We start from the raw sequence: 22,905 nt of genomic DNA, 5'->3' as shown, positions 1-22,905 counted from the left end.
CTTTGGTTAGAGATTTGGATTTGAGAGGTGACAACTTCACTTTCTTGACTGCTCTTGACTTTGTTCTCTTTGGTTTGTTAAGGATTGGCAAATGGAAGTCAGGAATTGGTAGACTTTCCCAGTCTATTGGTTCATCCTTAGGCACAATAGATTCACCATGAATGTTCCTGTATGGATCCACCACCTTAATGTCTTCAAATACCACTGAGGGTTTTGATGCTTGAGTTGTAGTTGGATTGGATTCCTTAGGAAACTGATCCTCCAATTCCTTACCAACAAAGTTCAATTTCCTTTTGGTTCTTTTGGCCAATTCCTTGTATCTGTGAGATTTCTTATGTTGTGGTTCAACTTGCTTCTTTGGATATTGAGATTCAGTGATTTCAGATGGCTGAGCAGGAAATTGTTGTGTTGGTTTCACATCTTGTAGCTTGGCCAAGATAGCAGCTTGCTCTTTCTTTTGTTTAACCTTTTTAGCATTTAGAGAAGCTTGCTTCTTTTCTTGCTTCAATCTTGCCTTTTCTTCTCTCTTTGCTTCAGCAAATTGAGGATGTCCAGCCACCACACAAATTTATTTACCATTCCTGAAAACTTTAGCAATTCTCCTTTTCAAAGCCGAATCAGCTGGATCCTTGTAGAAGGTAATGGATCTTGAAAATAGTTTCTTCTCATCAGGCTTTGGTGTTTCATACACTGTATCCAAAGGGTTCTTTAGTGATGATTTTGGATAGTTCACCCTTGGCTTCAAAAGTACTTCAGCCTTTGGAGATTTAATGCAGGATGACTGTCCTCTTTCCAGATAGTTCATGCTCATTTCATTCACAGAGATTTTCCTGACTTGAGAGTGATGAATGGCTGACTTTTCTGGCTTCTTTGCTAGCCCAAACTTCTTTTGAATATCCTCATCAATTTTTTCCCAGTTGATTGGATTCAACTGCTCCTTTTCAGCTGCTTTCAAAGTAGCTGCTGCTTCCTTTATCAGATCAATACTGTCCTTAGCTTGTGGCTTTGAGATAGTAATTGTAGGAACAATTACTTTGCTAACTTGAATTTTAAGCACTTTTTGCTCCCCCTCACTCCTAGAACTCTCTTTATCCCCCTTTTTTTATCATCAAGCTGAGTAGAGGAGGAGGTTTATACAACCATCAGTTTCTGAAGCAAGTCTGTTTGTTGAGCTTGGTGTAGATGAATTGCTGTAAGAGATGCTTCCATTGCTGTCATTCTTGTATCCAAGGCATCTATCTTTGTGGCAAGATCAGAATTTTTCTTGAGTTGTCTCTTAATATCAAGCATTGTAGCTTCTGGAATTTTAGAGTCCATCTTGTCAGAAATGGCATTTTTAATCTCATCAATATCACCTTTGATAGTGTTGACATCTTGAGCATGTTGAAAACCTTGGATTTGCTATAGTTGCAGGAAAGCAAGATGTGCTTGAAGGAGCTTTTTGGTGCTGGCATTTGTGGTGGTTTGAAGAACAGAATTTGTCTGATTTATGAGTTGAATCAGGGTTGTCTTGAAGTAGTGTTCGTCACATTGCTTTGAAAATGCCCAAGATGGCATGCCTAATCTTGAACTAGAGCCTACTTCCCCCCTATGTCCAATGGCTCTTCTTCACTATCTCCACCTTCACCTCCAAAGAATTTTTCTGAATCACCAGTCTCATAGTCAATACCACCAGCTGTAGAAGGAAAAGCTGTGATGGCATCCTTAGCTCTTTGCATGGACTGTGTGGTGTGCACCAAGTTTAGCATCCTTTCTGTATTGTCATTACCCTGTCTAGTTAGAAGTTGGTAGGCTGGAATAGGGTGAGTAAATGTCTCAGCATCTAAGGAGGTAGAATCTATAACAACTTGAGTTTGCTGAGATAGTCCCTCCCTGTTTGCATCCTGGACATTCATTAATTCACTTACAATAACATCCATCCTTATATCTTCAGTACCTGCTTTTCTCTCATTTTCTCTCTTTTCTTACATCAAGGTCTCACCTTGGCTCACCACCCTCACACCCTCACCTTCACCATCTAAGGTGGGACTCGTCACACTCTCTTTTGCCAATCCTGAAGAACTGGATTGTATATTTTCACTCTTTTCCTCTCTTTTTTCCTGGGAGCAACCCAGACTCTCACTCAGTTCATTCCCTTCCCTCAATCCTAGGAGTGATTGTAATACCACTAAGTCTTCTGCACTTCAGATAATTGATGAAATTTGAAGCTGTGCAGAGACACTCGACATATAAGGGATATCCGTCGGGTTAGCAGTTTGACTATCCGACGGATAACTGCTGTTAAACTTATCCGTCGGGATACAATCACTACTCGACGGATGAGCAGTATCCATCGAGTGAGTAGAAATGAATGTGTTTGGAGTGGAAACTATTGTGGACTCTGTGCAAATTGATGAGAATTTTGGCACAGATGTCTCAACAGTTCCTGAAAGAATTGGCAAGTGAGCCAACAAATCATCCAAAAGATGATGCTCACTTGCATTAGATTTTAGTTTCCCCAACAGGGTTAAAGAAGGGGAATCAGGAATTGATGTGTTGATCATATCCACATCCAGAGAGTTTGTGGGAGAATTTGGTGTTTGAGGTGCTTCTATAACTAAAGATTTTGGCTGTGACTCCACATTTATTGGAGCCACATCAAACTGACTTTGAAAAGGTGCAGTGACTGTATCTTCAGCACCAGTTTGCACAGTGTGTGAACCCTGTGCATCCCCAAGGGTTTTTGGTTTCTTCTTTCTAGTATAGGTTTGGGGTGAGTTTGTGTCCCTTACCGTTTTGGCCTGTGCTCTTGGCTGAGAGCTTTGTTCAATAGCCACATCCTTTTGGGAGGATGCAACTAGCAATAAGCTTATGTCCTTATTAAGCACTGCAGTTTATTAGGAAACTGCAGTGTGGCTAGGCTGGGAAACACTCACCTCTCCAACCTTATCCTTAGGGTTTCTTTGATGTTCACCCTGTCCCTCACCTTTCTTACCCACCTTCACACTCCCCTCTTTTGGTTTGGTGGATTTTGCAACTGGCATCTTTTGAGAAATGCCAGAGGGGGCTTTCTTTGACTTGGATTTAGAAATTTTTGATGGTTTGGTAGCTTGGATAGGCAACTGTTGGGTCACTGACACAGTTGCCAGAGCTACACTATAAGGCAAATAAATTTGTGAGGCTGGAAGAGTAGGGACAGCTGAACTTACCTCACTTACCTGAAGTGCCTCCATAACAGGAAAATAGAAGAGTGGCACCTCTTTGTGATGGTTTGCCCTGTTAAAATCTGCAATAATCCTTCTCTCTTGAACCCAACAATCTAATTTGTTGGTTGGGTTCTCAAGCACAATATCCTCAGAGAGGTGGTTAGCAATCGTCATTAAAAATCTAGCATAATAAATATTTTTACCCCTCTTATTTAACTCCCCTAACTTAAACCCCAACTCTATTATGATAAGATCATTAAAGTTGAAAAATTTATCAGTAACAAGCATGTAAAGCATGTTAAGCATAAAGATATTGACAAAATCAAAATTACTGATTTTACCAGAAAAGACCTTGGTAACTACATCACACAGATAACTCCATTCCTTTCTAAGACCCAACCTCCCAATTTCACTTAATTTAGAAGTAGAGAGTGCATAGTTCATGGAGTTAAGCATGTTAATAATGTCAGTGTCTGTGTGTGGTGAAGTTACAGTATTATCAGGAATCTTGAAACATGCTTTAACAATGTCACTATTAACACATAATTCCTTACATTTAATAGTGAAAGTGATAGTCTTATCAGTTGAGTTGTGTGTAGCAGTTGTCCACATCTCTTCAACAACCTCATAGTAGATGGTGGGTGATTCCAGCATGGCATAGTTAAGTTTGCAGTTCTTCACAAAATCCATCATCTTGTGGTAGTCACCAGACTGTTGAATCCCCTTGTTCACAAGAGCAGTGAAGTTGTTCTTCTCATAAATAAATTCAGTGTGAGACATTATCTTGACGACAGGTGCCATTGTTAGAGAGTAAAAACTTGCAGAGAGAGTAAGTGCTTTTGAGAAAGAAAGAAATTAGAGCAGATGATTTGAGAATGATAAAAGAAAAGTAATGAAAATGAATCAAGCTTTTATACTATCTCAAAAATAACTCTAAAAAATAATAAAGTAAAATAAAGTAACCAATAAGAATGGCCCAAAGTAGCCGTTTAAAAAAAAATAAACTGTAAAAATTCCATCAATTATCCGTCGTCTTATGCTTACAAACTGTAAGTATACTCCATGGATAATGTTCAGAGAATCAACGGCTAAGAATAAGATAATTCGACGGATGAGGATAAATCTGTTATTCGTCGAGTCATAAAATATTCCAGAAAAGTAATTGATTTTATTAACAAATAGTATACTGATGGATGATCAAACTCGATGGATAGTGATCATCCGTCGAGATGTAAATTTTGACTTAGCAAAAATTTCATCCAAGACTGAAAAATCAATTAAATTTCTGGCTACATTACAACTTGCAAACAATCTATAAAGATTCAAGAGTAATTTAGCATACCTAACTCACTTACCAACCTTGAAAAGGTGGATTCATCCAGTGGCTTGGTAAATATATCTGCAAGCTGCTTTTCACTTAGAACAAAATGTAGTTCCACAGTACCATTCATTACATATTCCCTTATGAAGTGGTACTTGATGTCTATGTGCTTTGTCCTTGAATGCTGTACTGGATTTTCAGTGATGGCAATTGTACTTGGGTTATCACAGAAAATGGGAATCCTTTCAACTTGCAAACCATAGTCTAGCAATTGGTTTTTCATCCACAAAATCTGTGCACAACAACTGCCAGCAGCAATATATTCAGCTTCCGCTGTAGAAGTAAAAACTGAATTTTGCTTTTTACTGAACCAGGATACAAGCTTGTTTCCTAGAAATTGACAGGTTCCTGTTGTACCTTTTCTATCAATTCTACAACCTGCATAATCTGCATCTGAATAACCAGTTAGATCAAAACCAGAATCTCTAGGGTACCAAATGCCAAGTTTTGGTGTTCCCTTGAGATATCTGAAAATTCTCTTAATAGCTACTAAGTCAGATTCTCTAGGATCAGCCTGAAATCTAGCACACAAACATGTAGCAAACATTATATCTGGCAGACTAGCTGTTAAGTACAGAAGTGAGCCAACCATGCCCCTATAACTTGAAATATCCACAGACTTTTCAGTAGTGTTTAATTCAAGCTTAGTTGCAGTGGTCATGGGAGTTTTTGCAGATGTGCAATCCATTAGATCAAACTTCTTTAAAAGATCATAAATGTATTTAGTTTGACTAATGAATATTCCATCACTTACTTGCTTAACTTGCAAACCAAGAAAGTAAGTTAGTTCTCCCATCATACTCATTTCATACTTACTTTGCATCAATTTGGCAAACTTTTTGCAAAGTTTTTCATCAGTAGAGCCAAAAATAATGTCATCTACATAAATTTGAACAAGTATACTAGAGCCATTAACATTTCTAAAGAAAAGAGTTTTATCTTTAGTACCTCTAGTGAAGTGATTCTCTAAAAAAAACTTTGACAAAGTGTCATACCAGGCTCTAGGTGCTTGCTTTAGTCCATAAAGTGCTTTCAAAAGATAGTAAACATATTCTGGAAAATTTGGATCTTCAAAACCAGGAGGCTGACTGACATGGACTTCCTCCTCCAAATCTCCATTCAAAAAGGCACTTTTGACATCCATTTAATAGACTTTGAAATTGACATGGGCTGCATAGGCTAAGAAGATTCTGATGGCTTCAAGTTTTGCAACATGAGCAAATATTTCATCAAAATCTATTCCTTCTTATTGACAATAACCCTTAGCAACCAATCTAGCTTTATTCCTGACTACTATGCCATTTTCATCCATCTTGTTTCTGAATAACCATTTGGTGTCTATTGGATTCTTTCCTCTCAAATTGGTTTAGCTCCTCCTGCATAGCTAAAATCCAATCAGGATTCAACAAAGCTTCTTCTACCTTCTTTGGTTCTTCCTTAAAAAGAAAGCTACTGTATAGACATTCTTCTTGAGTTTCTCTCCTTGTTTGAACTCTAGAAGATACATCACCAATGATGAGCTCAAAGGAATGATCCTTTGTCCATTTCCTTTATTGAGGTAGATTAGCTCTAGATGAAGAAGCCTCATTGTTGTCTTGATGTGTGATTGAGTTTAGATTATTAGAAACTCTCCCTGAGTTAATGGATCTTTGATTTGAGAAAGGGAAACTTTCTGTAAGTGATCTATTCTGACCTCCAGCTTCTTTTGATGACCCGACAGATGGTGAATTTTGAGTACCGACGGATGAAGCTGGGTGTCTCCAGACGGATAAAGCAGATTGTCTCCCGACGGATGAAGCATTATGCAACTCGATAGATGTTGAATTTTGTGCTTCATTGGTAGTGGATTTTTCTGCATTATCCTTTGATACTGTTTCTTGATCACTTTCATCATCACTGTCATCACTAACCATCTCCACATTGTCAAATTTGAGGCTCTCATGATAATCTCCATCTTGCAGTCCTTCAATCTTTTTATCATCAAACACATGTATTGATTTCACAACAATGTTGGTTCTTAGATTGTAGACTCTATATTCTTTACCAACAGCATATCCAACAAAAATTCCTTCATCTGCTTTACCATCAAACTTCCCATTCGGATCAGTTTGATTTCTCAAGATATAACATTTGCAGCCAAAGACATGAAGAAAATTTAGAGTTGGCTTCTTGTTCTTGAACAATTGAAAGGGAGTCATGCATTTTGCTTGATTAACTAGAGAAATATTCTGAGTGTAGCATGCAGTATTTACAACTTCAGCCCAGAAATATGTTGGTAACTTAGACTCCTCAAGCATTGTCCTTGCAGCTTCAATAAGTGATCTGTTCTTCCTTTTTACTACTCCATTTTGTTGTGGAGTTCTTTCTGCTGAAAACTCATGCAAAATCCCATTTTTTTCACAAAATGCTCTCATGACAGAATCCTTGAACTCAGTTCCATTGTCTCTCCTGATTCTTCTAACTTTGAAATCAGGATGATTATTGACTTGCCTTATGTGATTGATGATGATTTCACTAGCCTCATCTTTAGACTTTAGGAAATATGTCCAAGAGAACTTTGAGAAATCATCTACAATTACTAGGCAAAATCTTTTCCTTGAGATGGACAACACATTGACTGGTCCAAACAAATCCATGTGTAGCAGTTGCAAAGGTTCTTCAATTGTTAAATCAAGCTTCTTTCTGAATGATGCTTTGATCTGCTTTCCATTTTGGCAGCATCACACAATCTATCCTTAGAAAACTCCACTTGAGGAAAACCTCTAACCAGTTCTTTCTTTATAAGTTCATTCATAGTCTTTAAGTTTAAATGGGATAGCTTTTTGTGCCATAACCAACTTTCATCCTGACTTGCTTTGCTGAGAAGACAAGTAACAGATTCTGTATTTGATGAGTTGAAGTCAGCTAGGTAAACATTTCCTTTCTCACTCCAGTGAGAACCACTTTGTTGCTCCTTTTGTTTGTCACAACACAGGCTTCAGAGTTGAAGTTTACTGAATTGCCTTTATCACATAGCTGGCTGATACTCAACAAATTGTGCTTGAAACCATCCACTAAGGCAACCTCCTCAATGATTACATTGTCTTTTGAAATCAAGCAATATCCCACAGTATAACCCTTGCTGTCATCTCCAAAAGTAATACTTGGGCCAACTCTCTCCTTGAACTCTGTGAGCAGGATAGAATCACCAGTCATGTGTCTTGAACAACCACTATCCAAGTACCATAGATTCTTTCTGTTTCCCTGCACACATCAATATCAAATCAAGTTGATTTTGGTACCCAAGTTTCCTTGGATCCTGCCTTGTTAGCTTTCTTTTTCTGTTTCTTAGGTTTTGATCTCATTTGACTTGGGGATATCAGATTCATCCTTAGTTATTTGAGTTGGACCTTTGAAACCATTTATTGCAGCAGAATTATCATGCATATTTTGATTAACAGGAAATGGCATGCTACTAGTAAACATGTTATTCCAGTAAGGCATGCTAAATGGAATTTGTGACATACTAAATGCAGCATAATAAGGATTAGGTGCAAATGGCATATTAGCAAACTGTGCATTCATATTCTGTGTAGACATATCATTCATAGGCATAGAAGGCATGGCATTTATGTTGGGAAAATGAGGTGGCACATATATGGAAGTAGGCATGGCAGTTTTGTAATTAACAGACAGATGATTTACACTACCACACTTGACACATATTTTTCTAAGAGCATATTTATCAGGTGTGTAGTTGTTATGCTTGTTAATTCCTACTTTACCATTTCTATTATTTTTCTTTTTAGCCTCTGTTTTAACCTCAATCTTTTCCAGTCTGTTACTTAATTACTTGACAGTCATATGACCAACATTAGCCTTTTTCTCCTTCTTTACTTGACTGGATTCTCCTGGAACAAAATTCTTGGAAACTGATCCATATTTCTCATTTAACTTAGAAAGTTTGGCTTTACTCACAGATTTGCTCACAGTCGACGGATGAGGATTTATATCACTCGACGGATAACCCTTTTTGTTATCCGACGGATGACCCGCATCATCCGTCGAGTCTACATCTGTTAGCAATCCTTCAACCAAATTGGATTCCAGCTTCTCCTTATTCTTCTTCCAGGCTGCATCACAAAAGGACTCAATACCTTGAACTTTGGTGATTTGCGCATGAACATCTCTAGATGTTATCCATGCCTTAATCACCTCCTGTTCTCGTTCAAGCTGCTTTTTCAAGATCTCTTCTTTCTTCAAGGACTTAGTTAATTCATCTTTAGCAATTTTACACTCAATTCTCAAATTTTCAAATTCAATGAATTGAGACTCTAACACATTATTCCTCTCACTTAAAAACAAATTATTTTCTTTGATTTTAGCATTTTCCTTAGTAAGAGACTTAAGTGTAACACGCAAATGATATAATTCTGTAGACATGTCATTTATTGCATCATTACACTCAGCTTTAGATAAATGTGCAAGGTTAGTGGTGATTACCTGATTACTTGAAGAACTTGTCTCTGTTTCATCAGACTTGGCCATTAGGGCTAGATTGACATAGCTGACATCCTCATCCTCATCCAGACCATCTGCTGCCCAATCATTTTCTTGTGTAATGAAAGCCCTTTCCTTTTGTTTGAGCAACTCAAAGTATTTCTGTTTATAATCCACAGGCTCAAACTTCTTTTTGCTGGAATTTGACTTTCCACACTCACTGGAAAAGTGCCCTGCTAAGCCACATTTGAAACATTTGAATTTTGATTTATCCACCATGTTTCTATTTGGCTTAGCTGCTCCAAAGATCTTCTTGAACTTGAGCTTGGAGAATCTTCTGGAAAGAAATGCAAGATGTTCATCAATATCCTCCATATCATTTTGGCTCAAAGAATCTTCATTTTCTGCTACCAGCCCCTTGCCCTTATTTTTACAGACCTTTGAAGTTGATTCAACAGCTTCCATCTTCATCTCCTTCTCTTTCTCTAACTCAGCAACTAGTGCAATGGATCCTCCTTTCTTCTTTCCTTTCTCCATCCTCTCATCTTGCTCTATTTAAAGCTCATAAGTTTTCAGGATGCCATACAGTCTCTCCAAAGTAAACTCCTTATAATCTTGAGAGTTTCTCAGTGAGACTGTCATATATTTCCATTCCTTTGGAAGAGATCTAAGGAACTTAAGATTGGAGTCTTTTATCTGATAGACCCTTCCATGCAACTTTAGAGCATTTAGTAGTTTTGGAAATCTACTAAAAATGTCAGTGAGAGACTCACTATCTTCACTATGAAAGTGCTCATATTGCTGAATTAGCAGCTGCATCTTATTTTCCCTGACTTGTTCAGTGCCATCACAGATAATCTGTATTGTATCCCAAACTTCCTTGGCAGTTTTGCAATTGATGATGTTGTCAAACATGTCACCATCAACTCCATTGAACAAAATATTCATGGCCTTCTTGTCCTCCCTGACTTGTTCAATATCAGGATCTGACCATTCATGCCTTGGCTTGGGAACTGATGGCTCATTTCTAGTTGCAACTCTCATTGGTACATGAGGGTCTCTCTCTATGCAATCTACATAAGCCTCATCTTGAGAAAGTAAGTGAAGATGCATTTTTACCTTCCAGTGATGGTAATTATCTTTGTCCAGAAAAGGAATCTTGACTCCTACATCCTTCTTGTTCATCTTGCTGTTTTTTGTGATCTTTAAACTCTTTGTTCTTCAAGAGCTTACTCTGATACCAATTGTTAGTCCCTAACAATGCAACAAGAATTACAGAAGGGGGTTGAATGGAATTCTTGAACCTTTTTCAAAAAAATAAATATAAAATGTTCTATCTTAATAATATAAAAGTGTTTGACTTGCAAAGTGCGGAATAAGAAGTTAGTAAAATCAAAACACAAGTAATTAAAAACACAAGTCTTTAAAAACTTTCTGGTGGATTTGAATGTATCCATCAGAGATTTATATTTTATCAAGAGAACTCTGTGTAGAAAGATTAACTCAAAGCTGCTTACAAATATGAACAACTAAGTTTACAGAGAAATGCTAAGGATGCAACTTACAATTGTTTCTCCGAGATAATGTTCTTAGTCTTGTTCTCGTTGTTTCATTTGCTACTTCTTGGTTTATATATCACCAAGATTACAAAGTAATAAGACAAGATAATAAAACAAAACCTATCAAGTCTAATACTATGCTGCTTCATTACTCTATTCCAGCATCTTTGAATATCTTCATAATAGCATGGAAATGGCAATGCTTCTTTGTTCTCTAAAACCCAGTTGAATAGGCTTCCACATTCTTTTTGCATACACTCGACGCATGTGACTGTGTTGTCACTGTCAAAAGATGTTTGAATTGATTATCCGTCGGGTACATGATCATCCGTCGGCTTGCCTTGTTGATCATCCGTTGAGTGGCATTATTGTTTATCAGTCGGGTAGCTATCTGGCACTTGACTTCATTTTATTTATGCAGAATTACAAGACATCATCTATGTATAATTAATCAACCTATTCTGCATATCTAATTAAAGTCAACATGACTTGAGTGCTACTACAGAATCTAAACAAGGTGTATGCATAAATGTGCTACAGACTCATTATTACACAAGCTACTCACCCGATGGATAATAAATCATCATCCGTCGGGACTATATTGAGTCATCCATCGGGATTATATTCCTTATCCATCGAGTGCTACATTTTTCACTAAGTAAAATCTACTAAGGTATTTTGTTAATGAAATCATCAAGTTCATAACATATCCACAACACTTAATGCTCTGATACCATTTCTGTAACACCCCCAAATCCGGGGTCAGGAATCTGGGTCGTCACGCAATCCTTCAATCATGTGTAACCTGCATTAACTCAATAATCCAATAATTCCATATCACAGACCCCCAATCTCACACACTCACAAGTTATAGCCTTAGAAATGACGTACAACAATTATCATCTGTTATTAAAACTCAAGTGTACTTTACAGGATCTCAAATAATTATTGAAAACCTCTACATGAAGTTACAATAATTATGACTGATATCTTATACCTATCTGAAACTCTGGCCCACCTGAGACAAAGCTGTCAGGGATTCTCCCCATGACTGCAAGCGACTAAGTCCCACACCGGCATACTGATTATCTGTTGTGTTGTGTCATTTAAAAGAAAGCAAGAGTGAGCTATAATGCCCAGCATAATAATGTACAATATGAAATGACTGTATGATAACTCAAGTAAAACGTCATATATGATAAATATGTTTTATTCAAAAATAGTTTTTATTGGTGATACACACCTTCTTTGAAAACAATTCTTTAGTGGCTTTATTATCCTGCAAATACCTTAATGGTAAACCCAGCACCTAGGCTTGGGTTACGGTATTGCATCACAATTCCAATTGGAAGAATAGGACATTCGTTGGAGCCACGACATACGATGATCAGTCGTACTACGGAAATAGTAACCTTTTCTACTAGTAGAAGGACGACACCTTCGTATCCCGGTTATCACCCTTGCCGCATTCGGGCTACGTGTCCCATTTTTGGGTATACACATACTTCACAAGTTCCTGAGTATACAGAATACCTTCGCCTGCGGTACCTTTGGTAGTCCATCTAGCACACATAGTACTAGAGTCTACCCCTCCCTTGTCCTTTAACAGAATTCTATCATATCTCCAGAACACGAATTATATCGAAGTTCCCCCAAGCGTTTTGCTTGTTGATAGAAATAGTTTATCCTATTAGGGTATATATATATGTATACGTACTTCCAAAAATTTTCGGAGGAAGTACTAAGGATCTGAGTTGCCGTTGTCAACATATAATTAAATAAGGGGGAGTTTCTTTTGAAACTATATTCAAAATATTTAAAATAAGTCGAGATAATATTCTCCAACGATATGAAATTATTCGAATGATTTTCTAGAAATACAGAAAGTATTTTAAATCATGTTTTTATGATTTTTAAATCATATTAAATCATTTAATAAATAATAAATAATTAAATATTAATCGATAAATAATTAAACCTTGAATAATTATACTTTTAAAAGAATATTAAAATAATATTTCTCAACTAATTTATGTTTAAGTAATTTAATAATCTTTAATATTTAATCGGGTTTTCATCAATTTTTACCGATCGATTTTTGGTCTAAATTATATACGTACCACGCTACTTGCTAGCTTTAATATTTTCAAATAGAAACTCCTCCGAGATACTTTCAGGTTTTTTATAACTTACTCCGACCGACTCTCGGTCTAAATATAACATTTCAACTCGGTATGAACATATACCAAAAATTATCAATAATTGAGCAATGTAATATATCTCAATTTCGTAAAACGGTTTAAAGCAATCTCATGCATATATCATAGTTTGTAAAATATTCACAACACAACAGTTCTCAAAAGGTAGGGTTTGAAAACTTGCCTGGGTATCTCGAGGTGAAGGATGCTCTAGGTTCCGCTCTGAAATCTATAATCATAAACAAAATTCGTTTTGTTAGGTCCTGTTCTAAATTACGGTGACTCGCACCCACGCGCTACTTATTATGCACCCTTTCAACTTATATTACCCTTATTATTTCTTTAAGTCCTTGTTCTCATTATGGTCATTTCCTTTTTCAAAGTGTCTGAAGTCCATTTTCATTTTCCTCGTCTGCTCCGCTTATGGATTCTACGGTTTTCTAATCGCGCGGTCTCTGCTCCGATATTTTTATAAAATTGAAAAATCATTATTTTCATTTGAAATTTTTATGGCAGTTAGGAAACTAAATTTACTATTTCTGTAAAAATTTCATGATTTATGAACATTTTTAAGTCGATCCTTTTTATTATCAAAGTTCGTAATTCGTAGCAGTTTTTGTCGCGTAAATCACTTTTAGTAAAACGGCCATAACGTTTGATCCGTAAATCGGAATCACGAGATTCAAGCGCCTAAACAATTCTTATAACATTTTCTATTATAATAAAGTGTTATTTTTCAAGAAACTACAGTTTACGTCTTCGGGACTTTCTGCAGAAACTTAAAGTTATGTTTTATTCATTTTAGCGAGATTACGATTACGATCGGAGTTTCGTTTATGCCTTAAATCTTTATACTACCACCAACAATCAACATATCATCATCACCACACTAACTTCTCTCAAGAACATCATGTTCTTGAGGTAACAACAATCAACCTTAAATCTACTTAGCTAAACATTAAGATTACAACAATACTTTCACCAAAACTAGGTTTATAATTATGTTCTAAAAGAATCTTGAACTTAAATCTTAAGTAAGGATGGGTCAAGATTTATACCTTTCTTGAGAGCTTGAGATGTGTTCTTGATGATGGTGAAGTCTTGGGAGTGCTTTGTAGGGTTTTTGGAACCTAAATCAACCATTAAAATCAAGAAACCAAAGAAAAGTTACTATTCATACTATTCAATATCATCTTTCTTGAATTTATTTCACCCATAAAACCTTGATAAAAAGAGCTTAAAGATTGGTCTTACCTTAGTTTAGGAGGCATGAAGCTTGATAATTAACGGGGGAATTTTTCCTTGACTAGAGCTTGGTGTTTTGATTTTGATTTCTCCTTGTTTAGTGATAGGGCTGAATGAAGCTTTTGGGAGAGAGAGGGATAGAAATATGTTGCTTCCTCGGTTGCTTCTTGGTTGCTTCTTGAAATAATATTGTAATATCTTGTTTATTCTTCTAGTATAAGTCATAGGATTGATTTTTGTTGCCAAATCTCTAGACAATTCTAGCTAGGCTTTTTAGATTACAAGTTAAGCTAATTAGCTTAGCCATTAGCTTACTATTCTCTTATCCCTAGTTGATCATCCTACTTCCTTAACTCACTATTTAATAAAGTAACCATGGTTACTTTTATACCAGGGTTAGTTAGTGCATTACGTTTATTTAATCGTTTACGCGTTCGTTCGGTCGCTTAAACGTTTTCGTAATACTTTCTCGCAAACGATTCGCGACGAAATCCTTTCGTATTTATTCCTTATGTTTTGAATTATCGTACTTGGATATAAATCAGTAGGGTTTTAAATTCATAATTATATTGTGATTCCCGTAATCCTCGATGATTCGTAAAAATGGTCATTTTTCAAAGTCCGTTTTCTTCGAAAACTAATAGCGTTTACATACACTCATTTGGTACGTATAATCATAATATCAACTTTGAAACTCATTTTCTCATGCACAACATAGTGTGGGCTAAAAAGTTTTTCCCGTCTATCAGGATTACTATTCATTAATTGTTTTTACAAGGTCTCAAAAATTCGAGTTATTACATGTATGCATACGCGTTCGCGGTCTCGTAAGAGGACTCTGGATAAAGCCGAGGAAGAAGTTGTAGTGGTTCGAAGGGAAGTTTTTGAAGAAGAAGAAAAGTTAGAAGAAGAAGAGTAAGTCGAGGAACCAATTTTAGTAGTGATGGAAGATCAAGCAGAAAATCCTTAGGCCTTGATGGACTACTCTCGGCCTAAGATCAATGACATTCAGTCGAGCATCATCAGACCAGCCATATCGGCTAATAATTTTGAGATCAAGTCAAGCACGATTTAGATGATACAGAACTCAGTTTAGTTTGAGGGTTCTCCTACTGAAGACGCCAACATGCACATCAGGGATTTCATCAAGATCTGCGATACTTTCAAGTTCAATGGTGTGACTGAAGATGCTATCAAGTTGAGACTCTTCCCATTCTCTCTGAGGGACAAGGCAAAGTGCTGGTTACACTCTCTATCACCAGGGTCTATCACCACTTGGGAAGATCTGGCTCAAAAGTTTCTCACTAAATTCTTTCCTATGGCAAAGGCTGCTGCAATCAGGAATGCTCTTACTCAGTTTGCTTAGCAAACTGGAGAATCTCTGTGTGAGACTTGGGATCGATATAAGGAGATGCTAAGGAAGTGCCCACACCACGACATGCCTGACTGGATGATTATAAATTGTTTCTACAATGGATTAGGTGCTATATCTAGACCCATGCTCGATGCAGCATCATGAGGAGCCTTGTGGGCTAAGAGCTACGATGTAGCATATGAAGTAATTGAACTAATAGCTGCTAATGAATACCATAATCCTTCCCAGAGACTGACTCAGGGAAAAGTAGCAGGAATTTTGGAGTTGGATGCAGCAACTGCTATAACTGCCCAACTTAAGGCTTTAACGATGAAGGTGGACACTTTGGCTAATTATGGAGTTAACCAGATCACTAGTGTGTGTGAGATTTGTGCGGGGGCACATGAAACTGAGCAGTATGCTATTTCTAGCGAATCAGCTCAATGTGTGAGCAACTTTCAGAGATCACAACAACAAGCTCCAGCCACTTATCATCCGAATAACCGCAATCATCCTAACTTCAGCTGGAGCAACAATCAGAATGCGGTGCAACCATTTTATCATCCATATACAGCAAGGTAATATAACCCTCCTGGTTTTCAGCAACCGCAATATGCCCCGAAGCAACAACTTCAACTTCAGCAGTTACCTCAAGCTAATGAAAAATCTGAATTGGAGGAGTTGAGACTAATGTGCAAGAGCCAAGCTGTCTCTATCAAGACCTTGGAGAATCATATTGGGCAAATTGATAATGCGTTACTAAATCATCAACTTGGCACGCTTTTGAGTGATACTGAAGTGCCAGGCAAAAAGGAAGCTCAGGAGCATGTTAAAGCAATCACATTGAGGTCTGGTAAGGTTGTGAATCTTGAGGAAGCTAAGACTCTAGATTCTGAAGTGGAGGCTGATGAAGAAGAAGTGCAGAAGGAAGCCGAAGTGGAACCAAGGAAGACTACTGCTGAGCACACTCCTCCTGAGGGTAATACATGGAAGAAATAGATCTATCCTCCACTTCCTTTTCCTAAGAGGCTGCAGAAGAAGAAACTGGATAAACAGTTTGCGAAGTTTCTGGAGGTGTTCAAGAAACTTCACATCAACATACCTTTCACTGAAGCTCTTGAGCAAATGCCTAGTTACGCGAAGTTCATGAAAGGTATTTACTCTAGGAAGGTGAAACTTGATGACTTAGAGACTGTTGCTCTCACAGAGGAATGCGGTGCTGTGCTGCAACAAAAATTGCCTTCGAAGCTTAAAGATCCTAGAAGCTTTACTATTCCTTACACCATTGGAAATGTGTCATTTGATAAGTGTCTATGTGACCTGGGAGCTAGCATCAATCTAATGCCATTGTCAATCTTCAAAAAGTTGGACTTGTCTGATCCAAAGCCCACATACATGACTTTGCAGTTGGCCGATCATTTTATTATATATCCGCGAGGTATTGTGGAGGATGTCTTGGTCAAGGTGGATAAACTCAATTTCCCTGCTAATTTTATAATTCTTGATTTCGAGGAGGATAAGAAAATTCCCATAATCCTGGGAAGACCTTTCTTGGCTACTGGACGAACCTTGATAGATGTGCAGAAAGGTGATCTTGCCATGCGAATGATGAATCAGGATGTGACTTTTAATGTGTTCAATGCCATGAAATTCCCTACCAAAAATGAGGAGTGTTTTAAGGTGGAAATGGTCGATATTGTGGTTAATTCGGAACTCGATCATTTGCTAAGGTCTGATGCCTTAGAGAAGGCCTTATTGGGGAATTCTGATAGCGAAGATGACGAGGGTGATGAGCACTTACAATATTTGAATGCTTCTCCCTGGAAGTGAAAGATGGATATGCCTTTTGAATCTCTTGGATTGGAGGAGTTGAAAAGTTCTCCAAAATGCCTCAAGTCATCTATTGAGGAAGCTCCTACTCTTGAGCTTAAACCTTTACATGAACATTTGAGGTATGCATTTTTAGGTGATGTATCTACTTTGCCTGTTATTATTGCATCTGACCTTTCAGGTACCGATGAGGAGAAACTTTTAAGAATTCTTAGAGAGTTCAAATCGACAATTGGTTGGACTATAGCAGATATCAAGGGAATCATCCCTTCTTATTGTATGCATAAAATTCTACTAGAGAAAGGAAGCAAGCCTACTGTTGAGGAACAGGGAAGGCTAAATCCAATCATGAAAGAGGTTGTGACGAAGGAGATCCTCAAGTGGATAGATGTAGGGATCATCTATCTTATTTATGACAATTCATGGGTGAGCCCAGTTCAGTGTGTGCCAAAGAAAGGTGGTATCACTGTGGTAGTAAATGAGAATAATGAGCTTAATCCTACATGAACAGTCATGGGGTGGAGAGTTTGCATGGATTATAGGAAGCTGAACAAGGCTACAAGGAAGGATCACTTTCCTCTTCCTTTCATTGATCAGATGCTTGGTAGACTGGCTGGGCATGATTACTATTATCTTCTGGATGGCTATTTGGGATATAATCAGATTTGTATCGCTTCAGAAGATCAAGAGAAGTCTACATTCACATGGCCTTTCAGCACTTTTGCATTCCGAAGAATTTCTTTTGGACTATGTGGAGCGCCAGCCACTTTTCAGAGATGTATGATAGTTATTTTCTATGATATGATTGAAAATAACGTAGAAGTGTTCATGGACAATTTCTCGGTCTTTGGAACTTCTTACGATGAATGCTTGCGCAATCTTGGGTTAGTGCTGAAAATGTGCGTTGAGACCAACTTGGTTCTCAATTGGGAGAAATGTCATTTTATGGTGCGCCAAGGCATCATTCTTGGTCACAAGGTTTCTATCAAGGGGCTTGAGGTGAACAAGGCTAAGGTGGGGGTGATCGAAAATCTCCCTCCACCCATATCTGTTAAGGGAATTCACAGTTTTCTTGGTCATACGGGTTTCTATAGGCATTTCATCAAGGACTTCTCGAAGATTTCGAAGCCGTTGTGCAATTTGCTAGAGAAAGACGTTCCTTTCAAGTTTGATGACGAGTGCCTTGCTACTTTTGAGACATTAAAGAAGAGTTTGATTACGACACTTGTCATAACTACACCTGATTGGTCTGAACCATTTGAAATGATGTGCGATGCAAGCGACTATGCCGTTGGAGTAGTTCTTGGGCAACGCAAGAACAACATATTTCATGTAGTCTACTATGCTAGTAAGACTCTTAATGGTGCTCAACTGAATTACACCACTACTGAGAAAGAACTTTTGGCCATTGTCTATGGTTTTGAGAAATTTCGATCGTATCTACTTGGGATGAAGGTGACAGTTTTCACTGATCACGCAGCAATTCGATATCTCATCTCGAAGAAGGACTCGAATTCAAGGTTGATTCGATGGGTTCTTTTACTTCAGAAGTTTGAGTTAGAGATCAAGGACATGAAATAAACTAAAAATCAAGTCGTCGATCATCTCTCACGTTTAGAGGATCCAATTGCTACTTCACAAGATAAGTCTTTGATTAACGAGTCTTTTCCCGATGAGCAGTTATTTGGAGTGCAAGCAGAAGAACCGTGGTTTGCCGATATTGTGAACTACCTTGTAAGTAACGTTATGCCTCTAGAGTTGACTCCCGCTCAAAGGAAGAAGTTTTTACATGAAGTGAAGTGGTATATGTTGGATGAACCGTTTCTTTTCGCCAAGAAGCTGACCAAATCATCAGGAGATGTATTCCTTACAGCGAAACGGGGGGGGGGGGATCTTGCGAAATTTCCACTCAACGGCTTATGGAGGACATTATGGTGGAGAAAAGACAGCATCTCATATTCTTCAAGCAGGTTTCTTTTCGCCAACTTTGTTTAAAGATGCTCATCAGTTCATTTTAAAATGTGATCGATGTCAACGAGTGGGGAATATGTCTAAGAGGGATAAGATGCCTCTTAATGTGCTTCTCGAGGTCGAAGTCTTCGATGTTTGGGGAATTGACTTCATGGGGCCATTTGTCTCATCTTATAATAACCAGTATATCTTGTTGGCGGTTGATTATGTGTCAAAATAGGTTGAAGTTAAGGCGTTTCCAATGAACGATGCAAGGTAGTGCTTAATTTTCTTCACAAGCAGATATTCACAAGATTTGGGACTCCAAGAGTCATAATCAGTGATGAGGGGTCGCATTTCTGTAACCGCAAGTTCACTGCTATGATGCAAAGGTATAATATGAATCATCGCATTGCTACGGCTTATCATCCGCAGATAAATGGTCAAGCCGAGGTATCTAACTAGGAGATCAAGCGCATTTTAGAGAAAGTTGTGTGTCCATCGAGAAAAGATTGGTCTTTAAAGCTTGATGAAGCTGTTTGGGTGTATCGAACTGCATACAAGACTCCGCTAGGGATGTCACCGTATCAGTTGATTTATGGTAAGAGGTGTCATTTGCCGGTGGAGCTAGAGCATAAATCGTATTGGGCTTTGAAGAAATTAAATCTGGATTTGGATGCAGCTGGAAAGAAGAGAATGCTTCAATTAAATGAGCTCAACGAGTTTCGACTTCAAACTTATGAGAACAACAAAATATATAAGGAGAAAGTCAAGAGGTGGCACGATCAGGGTCTAGTGCTCAAATCATTTATGCCAGGGTAACAAGTTCTTTTGTTCAACTCTCGTCTCCGTCTTTTTCCTGGAAAGTTGAAGTCAAGATGGTTAGGGCCGTTTGTTATCAAAATTGTGTTTCCACATGGAGCAGTGGAGATTTGTGAGATTTATTCAGGCCAAACATTTAAGGTAAATGGTCAGAGGTTGAAGCATTACTATGGTGACACGACAAACCGCAAGGTGGTTAGTGCCGTTTTATTGTTCGTTTGATCTCGAGTTTCCACGTCAAGCTAACAATGTAAAGCAAGAGCTTCTTGGGAGGCAACCCAAGTTTTTGGTACACTAGTAAGTAGAGGAAGCAAGAAGAAAAGAGAAAATCACAAAAAAACCAGAAAAAGAGAAAAATTCAGGGCCAACTTCAGAAGCCTGGTGCGCCCGCGCTGAAAACATAGAAACACGACATTCCCGCGCTGATCCAGCGTGTGGCCGCACCGATTTGGAAGAAGTAGCGCGCGGCCGCGCCATGGTCCCGACTAAAAAAAAAAATAAAAGTCAGTTTTGAAAGGGAAAATTGGGATTTTTACTACAGAATCAATTCTTAACCGAATTTTACTCCCCCACATCCCAAATTTCCCTCTCCAAATCAAACCCATTACTCCCATTATTCCCATAATCAAATTCCACTTCTATTCCATATACAATTCTCTTTTCACCACCTATATATACATACACTCATACACAAATTTCTTCACCACTTCACAAATTCTCAAACATAAATTTTCTCTCAAACACAAAACTCTTATTCTCTCTACTCAAGTACAATGGCACCCAAGAGACAAAGAACACAAGTAAGCAACATCACCACTGATTCTTCTAGTGTGGGTGGTGTAAGGCCAAGGTTCTCTACTCCCGAGGTTGAAGCGGAGTATACGAGGCTTCTCTCGAAGCCGATCATCAAGGAGCGAGGTTTTCTGCCATCGCGGAAGGATGGTAAGCTATTGGAGATGATTCTGGAGATGGGATGGGTTTCATTTTATGAGTCACCCGCTGTTGTACCCATGAGTGTTGTTAATGAGTTCTATGTGAATATGAAGGCTGAGAAGAATGGCTTCACGGTGGTGTGAGGAAGGACTGTACAGAGGCTATTAGGACGGTGATTGAGCAGCCTGCGAGGAAGCCCAGGCAGGACACTTGGAATGATAAGACTCCAGAGGACTTTGATCTGGATCTTATTGTTGCTACAATGTGTCAGCCCAATACTCACTAGAAGATCAAGAGGGGTACTACTGAGTATTCTACGTTCCCGGCTTCTAGCATGAACAGGTTTGCCCGTGCATGTAATGTGTTTATTTGTGCTAACATCATGCCATCTTCTCATGTGCATGAGATCACTGTGGAGCGTGCACGACTGTTGTGGGGCATTCTTCAGGGCGATTATGTGGATCTGGTGATGGTGATTTATCAGGGTATTCTGAAGTTCTTGAGGGGGAGTACCACGGGGTCTATACCGTATGCGTCCATTGTGACAAAGCTATGCGTGGCAGTTGGTGTTCATTGACCCGCACATGAGCAGTTGCAGATCCCGAGTGCTCCTATTGACAACACTAATTTGGCTACGATGCAAGAATGGGATGGAGGCAAGCCCGATCTGAAGGGGCTTGGTTATACTTTTGACCACCTACCTGGTGGGAGGCTAGCAGTTGGGGCCACTCAGGCGAACAGGACTACTTGGAGATCTCAGCTAGGAGATGAAGCTGGGCCATTGCAGCAGGCACGTGAGGAGGAGGAAGGAGTTGATATGAGAGCTGACATGAGCATGACGCAGTATAGGCGTCTGGTTAGGAGGATGGATGCGATGCATGAAATCCATAACAGGTTTGCACATGATCTCACCCAGGCATTGGGGATAACTTTCAGAGCCACCGGTGTTGACATCCAGTGGCCAGTTTTTGGTGAGGATTCCGTGTATTCACCTCCGGAAACACCTGACACTCCACCCGTTAAGGGTGAGGAGCCTAATTCTGATTAGGTATTCCTGATTCCTTACTATTACCTTCACCGAGGACAGTGAATATTTTAAGTTTGGGGGTAGTAGTTGAAGGAAAATATTTTGTGTGAGTCGCATATAGTTTGCATATTCATGATAGTTTAGTTCCTATGGTTGCATATTTTGCCATGTAGTTTTTTTTTGTAGTTTTTATGTTTTGTTCATATAATTCATGCATTAGCTTTATAACATGATCCCTTAGATGATTTTTTCAGTTGACTTGTGATATTGATGCTAGTGTAGTGATGTCGTGTTTAGAGATGTTAAGTCGTATTAAGTTGATTTGTATGCTAGAGATACTTGTATTTCACTAAGTCTTTTAGGTTGCTTAAGTGCTAGATCATGATCATGGTTTGTTTGTGTGTCGAGGTTTAATCGCTTGTTTATATTTAAAATTTAGGATATTTTCTTAATAATAAAATAACATGGATTTTTAGAAATTGGAGAAAAATTGGATTTCATTGCTAGTTATTGTGGCTAGATGTCAAATGGCTAGTAGCCGGCTCATATTTATATGAGTAGTCTAGGGTTGAACGAGATGGAGCGAAATGCACTCATTCAGAAATTGAAAAAAAAGAAAAAAAAGAAAAAAAAGAAATAAGTGTTATGTATAATTGATCACGAGTGGGCTCTTTAGTACTCGAGTTATTAAGTTCTTAGGGGACTTTGTGTCTAGTGACCTAAGGCTGTTATAGTCTGGGATCCGCTAACCTAACGCTCGCTATATGGGTACTATTGTATAAGCCTTTTGTGGACCTCACTCATTGCACGATCAAATAAGCATATGTGTGTTGTTTTGTTTGAATAAAAGCATGAATCTATATTAAACTCCAATATAAGAATTGAAGTATTATAAGCTATTTTGAGTTAGATTTTTATTTTATTTATAACCTTGCGATTTCC

At 38.2% G+C, this 22,905-nt stretch overlaps 1 non-coding gene across 1 annotated transcript; it reads right to left on the bottom strand.

Annotated features, from left to right (window-relative positions):
- Window positions 1–15,380: 15,380 nt before the first annotated feature.
- LOC141699549 (small nucleolar RNA R71) lies at window positions 15,381–15,487 on the bottom strand. The gene has a single exon (XR_012566001.1). It is a non-coding gene; the product is annotated as a small nucleolar RNA R71 (small nucleolar RNA).
- Between the last annotated feature and the right edge of the window lie 7,418 nt (window positions 15,488–22,905).

Source organism: Apium graveolens, chromosome 11 (assembly GCF_009905375.1).
Source record: "Apium graveolens cultivar Ventura chromosome 11, ASM990537v1, whole genome shotgun sequence".
NCBI lineage: Eukaryota > Viridiplantae > Streptophyta > Magnoliopsida > Apiales > Apiaceae > Apium > Apium graveolens.
This window is presented reverse-complemented; position numbering and strand designations above follow the sequence as displayed.